At 44.7% G+C, this 6,632-nt stretch overlaps 1 pseudogene; it reads right to left on the bottom strand.

Annotated features, from left to right (window-relative positions):
* Nucleotides 1-542: 542 nt before the first annotated feature.
* LOC102425364 lies at nucleotides 543-2,013 on the bottom strand (annotated as a pseudogene).
* Nucleotides 2,014-6,632: the final 4,619 nt, after the last annotated feature.

Here is a 6,632-nt window from a genome sequence, read left to right as displayed (position 1 = left end):
GAATCAATAAAATATGTTAAAAAAAAAAAAAGATGCCCTGAGCTGTCTGGCAGCCAACAATCTATTTAATGTGTCCTATTCAGGTTTGGGGAAATGCCATCAGCCTTTCCCAAAATCAGCCCTGCTGTCATGCTGGAATTGGTTTCCGGCAAAAATCTATATGTATTAAAATGCTAAGCGACTGACTGACTGGTCAACCGGCCAACTGGCTGGGAGTTACGATGCAGTTTGCAGAGTGCCCTCTCACACTCTGGGACCCCTTGGGAGATATTGGAGAGCTGGTTTCAGCCAATCCCTGCAGGCCAGGCTGAGGGACCTCACCTGCCAGAGAGACCCCACCCACTCTGCAGACACCCTTCGAGCCATGGTGCTGCCCCAGGTGTGGCCAGCCAGGGAGGGACCATGGGAGGTTGGCTCCAGGGCATGTCCAGCCAGTCTTGCCCAGTCCCGCCCCACCAGCCACCTTCTAATTAATTTCCTTTCAATGTGCACGAGTTTGTGCACTGGGCCACTAGTCTTTTTAATAAAAACTTAATAAAAGGTTAGTTTTTGTAGCCTTGGCTGGTTTATAGGGCTCTAGAGGCCTTGAGCTTCTGGCCCTTGGAGCACAGGTAGGATTTGATGTGGTTGTGAGGGGCTCCTGGGACCTTCCGGAAATGCCTGTGCATCTCTCAGCCTTTGTGAGGACCAGACAGCAGGATCGTGCCACTGTCCTTGGGGGAGTCCAGGGTCAGACTGCCCAAGGTGAGAATCTTGCTCTGGCCTTGAGAATGCAGCTCCAGGTGCAGCTCCTCAAAGGAAGTGCACACACCTTCAGTTTGGACGTGTCCTGCGTGCCCACGTTATTGGTTATAGTCCCTACAACCACAGAGGTTTCGCCTCCAGCCAGGAAGCTTCCTCTTTTGGATCATCTGGGAAAGGGACAGAGGCAGCTGGTTGGTGCAACTCATGAACAAACAACCTCTTCAGCACTACTTGGCTGAAGGTGGGGTTGGCTTGTCTGGCTAGAAACCTGTACAGTTTGACCAACAGCCTTAGGTGGACGTCCTGGCTCTAGGGCTCCTCGCACTGGACTTTGGGTCATTGTTGTGGTGCATGTGGACTCATTCCCATGATGGCGCCTCCTGCTTCACCAGGTCAGGAAAGTGACAATTGGTTTTAAAAATTGTGCTAAATTCTTTTTTTTCTTTATCTCTTTTTAAAAATATATTTTATTGATTTTAGAGAGGAAAGGAGAGGGAGAAAGAGATAGAAACATCAATGGTAAGAGAGAATCATTGATTGGCTGCCTCCTGCACGCCCCCTACCGGGGATCAAGCTCCCAACCCAGGCATGTGCCCTTGGCCGGAATCGAACCTGGGACCTTTCAGTCTGCAGGCTGACGCTCTATCCATTGAGCCAAACCAGGTAGGGCAAAAATTGTGCTAAATTCTGAGAGAAGGATTTGGGTGCAAGTGGTTTGTTTGTGAAGTGAGCTTGGGGCATGCTAGGAAGGGAGTGAGGAAGTGAGAGAGGGAAAGGAAGACAGCCAGGAATGGGTGGGCCATCCCATCAATTACTACTGCGGGCTACTGCAGCCAAAGCCTGCTGAGAAGCTCTGGGAACCAGCATAGAACGCCAACTCTGAGTTATCCCACCAGAAGGATGGGAGGGGAGCTGGGGTGTTAAGATACCGCCTTGTGGGTGGCAATAATTACCCCTGCAGGGCCTGCCACTAGTGCTTCCAACAGTTTTCCCCTTCCAAGCCCTTAGGCACAGAACCACACTGGCTGGCAGGTGAGCCTGTAGGAACACAGTGAAAAGATAAGATCCAAGGGATGCAGACATTTAATCTTTTCCACAATCTTGAGAAAGGTACTCGTTATGGGACCTCAGGCAGTTACTTATCCTTTCTGAGCTTAGGTGTCTTATCTGTCATATAGGGACAATAATTGTGCCTATATCGGTTTGTTGTGAGAGTTAATCAAGAGTAACAATTGTAAAGTCTTTGGAACAATGAGTAAGTACCTCCATCACAGTAAAGTGCTCAATAAATGTTACTGCTACTACTGTTATTTTTCACTGTGATTATGATTGGCCCATTACACAGGTGAGATATCTGATACTCAGGGAGGAAGATTTTGTGGTTGAAAAAATTAAATAGTTAAGCCCTGGCCAGTTGCTCAGTGGTTAGGGCTTTGGCCTCCAGACCAAAAGGTTTGGGGTTCAATTCCTGGTCAAGGGCACGTACCTCAGTTGCAGGCTTATTCCCCAGCCCAGGTCAGGGCATGAGCACATGTGGGAGGCAACCAATTGAGGTGTCTCTCACATTGCTGTTTCTCTCTCTCTCCCCCTCCTCCGTCCGTCCCTTCCACTCTCCCTCCAAAGACCAATGGGAAAAATATTCTTGGGTGAGAATTTTAAAAATAATAATTAAATAGTTAAAAGAAACTGGCATGGATATTCCATCTCTTCCAAGCTCACATAGCTGGGTTTTTCCAGTCTGGAGGGATGATAGAATGCCGTTTTTTCATGCCTGTCCTCATTGCCATAGCATAAATTTATCAGTCACATCCAGACTTTTTCATCACTTTCTTCTTCTTCTTCTCTCTCTTTTTTTAATTCTCACCTGAGGATATTTTTTCCATTGATATTTAGAGAGTAGAAGGAAGGAGAGAGAGAGAAAAGCATCAATGTGAGAGGCATTGATTGGTTGCCTCCCTCATGGGCCCTGATCTGAGCCGAGGGATCAAACCTGCAACCCAGGTATGTGTCCTTGACCAGGAATAGAACTCGCGACCCTTCGGTCTGCTGGCCAATGCTCTAACCACTGAGCAACCTGCTACGGTTATACTCTTTAGAGGACTGTCCTACATCTCTATGGGCCACGGGACGGCTCTGCCCACAAGAAAGGACAGGAGCTTATTTCTTGGCTGACAAGTGCTGAAGCATGAGCACCCTGCTGCCTTGTCTTGAGTAGGAACCAACTTGGAGCTATAATTTATGTGCCAGCCCTCCCCTATGGGATCAGGCTAAGGCCTCAAATCACCCCTGTCTCAGGTCCTGTTCCTTTCTTATTCTGTTTCCCCCACTGCCTTAACAATTTCTCCTGGGAACCGTTCCTTCATAAATCACTTGGAAACAAACTTATCTGAGGTCTGCTTCTGGGAAATCTGATCAGAGACATTGGTTCTTAAGAATGATATACAAGGCTCTCAGGAGTCTGGTCTGACCTCTTCCTTCAGTTTCCTGGTGCTTGACATCTGTGAATGAACCATGCCTGTATAGTCCTGTGGATTGCCTGGAGAAGAGAAAATTTGACTGCCACGTGAGACATCACACTGTAGGTGAGCCAAGAAACTCATGGGAATGGAGTAGGGGCTAACCTGAGAGCAGGTGGGAAGAAGTGACCAAAGAGAGAAGGGCAATGTGAAGATTTAAGCACAAACACCAGAACTTAAAATCCAACAAAGATACTAAAAGTCACTGGTAATCCTACCATCCATAGAAAATTACTATAAATATTGATATTGTATTATATTCCTACTAGAGGCCCAGCACGTGATTGAAATCACGCGAGGAGGCGCCCCCCTCCTGCTGTGCGAGGAGGCACCCCTCGGGCTGCGGCAGAAGTTGGGCTGGACCCAGGGCGCAGGTGGCCAGGACCGCGCCTGACTTTTGCTCCAGGCTCCCTCTGCCCCTCTGCCTGTGTCCACTCTGGGCCGCCGGAGCCGCCCTGCTGGCTCGGACAGGCCCCGCTGTGTCTGTCTCCGTCTCCGCTCTGGGGCCTCACCTGCGTGTGCAACCTCCTCCTGTCTGGTCGTGACCCATTACGGCGTTCTGGCCTAATATGCATATTACCTGTTTATATATATAGATTAGTTACATATTGCTGTACAACAAATGATCTCAAAAAGTAGAGGCCTAAAACAACAATAACTACTAACTCACTTACTTTTGGTGGGTCAGGACTTCTGGAGCAGCTTAGCTGGGTGATTCAGGCTCAGGGTCTCAGGACTGTACAGTCAGCTGAAGGTCTGACTTGGACTGAAGGATCCTCTTCCAAGATGATATGCTCACATCAACTGTTGTCAGAAGGCCTCAGTTTCTTGCCACAGGCTGCTTGAGCATCCTCCAAACATGGCTGCTACCTTCTCCCAGGTACTAGGGTGGGTATGGGAGGCAACCAATTGATGTGTCTCTCTCACATTGATATTTTCTCTCTCTCTCTCTCTCTCTCTCTCTCTCTCTCTCTCTCTCTCTCTCTCCCTCTCATCCCTAAAAATCAATGGAAAAAATATCCTTGGGTAAGGATTAACAAAATAAAACAAAAAAGATGTATAGGAAAAATAGTCCCTCTTCTTCATTTGGGCATTACCATAAATGCATGTTACACCTGGACCCATGGAGCCATCTTGCAACCATGAGGGTACTTAGGCTGATATGTTGATGAAATGGATGAGATGGGATGAAAAGATGAAAATCACTTGAGACCTTGAAGATGTCATCAAACCTAATCCTATACTTACCTCTGGGCTTCTTGTTAGCAGGGAGAATACATTTTTATTACCTCTTTATGTATTTTATTCTTTATACATAAATAGGACCCAGCATTCTTTGTTATTTTCAGCCAAAGGTAATCTAATTTATATACATTTTAATCTGCTTTTGACTTAGATTTTGTGAATACTTTTTTCTGTTATTTGATGTTTTTGTACATCATCAAATAAAATAGCACTTGTGCTGAAATGTACTTAACAATTTCCCTGTTATTCAACATATAAATTTCCAATTTTTATTATTACAAAAAATACATGTAACATATTTTTAAATGAAAAAAACACATTCTAAGTTGCCAATAATTTTTTTTAAAAATATATTTTATTGATTTTAGAGAGGAAGGGAGAGGGAGAGAGAGATAGAAACATCATTGATGAGAGAGAGAGTCATCTATTGGCTACTTCCTACACGCCCCACACTGGGGATTGAGCCTGCAACCCAGGCATGTGCCCTGACCGGGAATTGAGCCATAATCTCCTGGTTCATATGTTGACGCTCAAACACTGAGCCACAGAACCGGGCTCATTTTTCATATTTTGAGAGAACTCCATATTTTTTTCATAGTGGCTATACCAGTTTGCATTCCCATCAGCAGTGCCCAAGGGTTTTCATTTGTCCACATCCTCCCCAACACTTGTTTACTGATTTACTAATAGCCATTTTGACAGGTGTGAGGTGATGTCTCATTGTGTAACATTAAAAGGTGAGTACCTTTAAAGTTTTACAATATATATTACTAAGATTTCCAGAAAGATTGTGCCAGTTAAAATTCCCACCAATGTGTGGGAGAATTTCCATTTTCTCACATCTTTATCAATACTGGGTATTATGCTTTCAGAAATTTTTTAAAAAATATATTTTATTGATTTTTTACAGAGAGGAAGGGAGAGGGATAGAGAGTTAGAAACATTGATGGGAGAGAAACATCAGCTGCCTCCTGCACACCTCCCACCAGGGATGTGCAACCAAGGTACATGCCCTTGACTGGAATTAAACCTGGGACCTTTCAGTCCACAGGCCGACGCTCTATCCACTGAGACAAACCAGTCAGGGCGCTTTCAGAAATGTTTGCCGATTTGAGAGGCAAAACACCAAGAGGAATGAGGAGAATTCCTCCCTTCTATACTTTAGTTCTTCTGGAAGACTGGACTAATACTAAAATAAAATTGACACAAGGTTAGATTAACAGGAAGAAAAAAACCCACAATTTAATGTGTGCACACAGGAGAATAGCAATAGGATGTTTAGGTTATAAAATGAGGTTCAAAGAAATTATTGACGTAGGCATCTTTTTATACTTTTTAAACAAAGAACAATAAATTTGTGAGAAATTGACAGGACAAAGAAAGTTAGTGCCCATTAGAAAGGAATCTAAGCAAGGTTTAGGTTTAGGCAGTAAATTAGTAAAGGAGGCACAAGGTTTGTTTATACAAGCTTTTTTAGACTGGATTTTAAAAAAACTCTTGGGATAAGGTTATCTTTCAGCCCCCAGGAGCAGGCAGAAACCCTGTCACACAGAGAATTATTTCCTGCATTTCCAGAGTCAGAGAGTTCATCCTGCTCCCATTGCTTCTCCAATGATTTTAATTCAAAGAATCAATATCAATATGCCATTAGAGCATATCTTGGGCCCTGACAACATGCTATTGTGGTGTGTGTGTGTGTGTGTGTGTGTGTGTGTGTGTGTATGTGTATTATTGATTTCAGAAAGGTGGGAGAGGGGGAGAGAGAGAGAAACATCATGACGAGAGAGAATCATTTAAGTTGACCTTCTGGAGGTCCCAATATGGGAATCGAGGCCGCATGCTACGGTTTGGTCTTTATCCCCGGTGGGCTGTAAGACAGCGGAGAAAAGATGGTTTTAATAGGCATCGTAAAACATGTAAATTCCCCATCTCAACTATAGTAAAAGATAAACCCAAGGAAAATCATGGTATGGCCATTGGCCTTCAATATGCTGATGGGAGCAGAGTTCAGAATATTTAGTCCAAAATTGACTTCTCTTAGAATCATATCCGTTTTGAGGTGCGACGAGATAGGGGTTGCACTTCGAAAACGATCCCCAGGGAATCCTTGTCTAGTGCTAGGGAGTG

The sequence above is a fragment of the Myotis lucifugus genome, unplaced genomic scaffold (genome assembly GCF_000147115.1).
Source record: "Myotis lucifugus unplaced genomic scaffold, Myoluc2.0 scaffold_178, whole genome shotgun sequence".
Taxonomy (NCBI): Eukaryota; Metazoa; Chordata; class Mammalia; order Chiroptera; family Vespertilionidae; genus Myotis; species Myotis lucifugus.
This window is presented reverse-complemented; position numbering and strand designations above follow the sequence as displayed.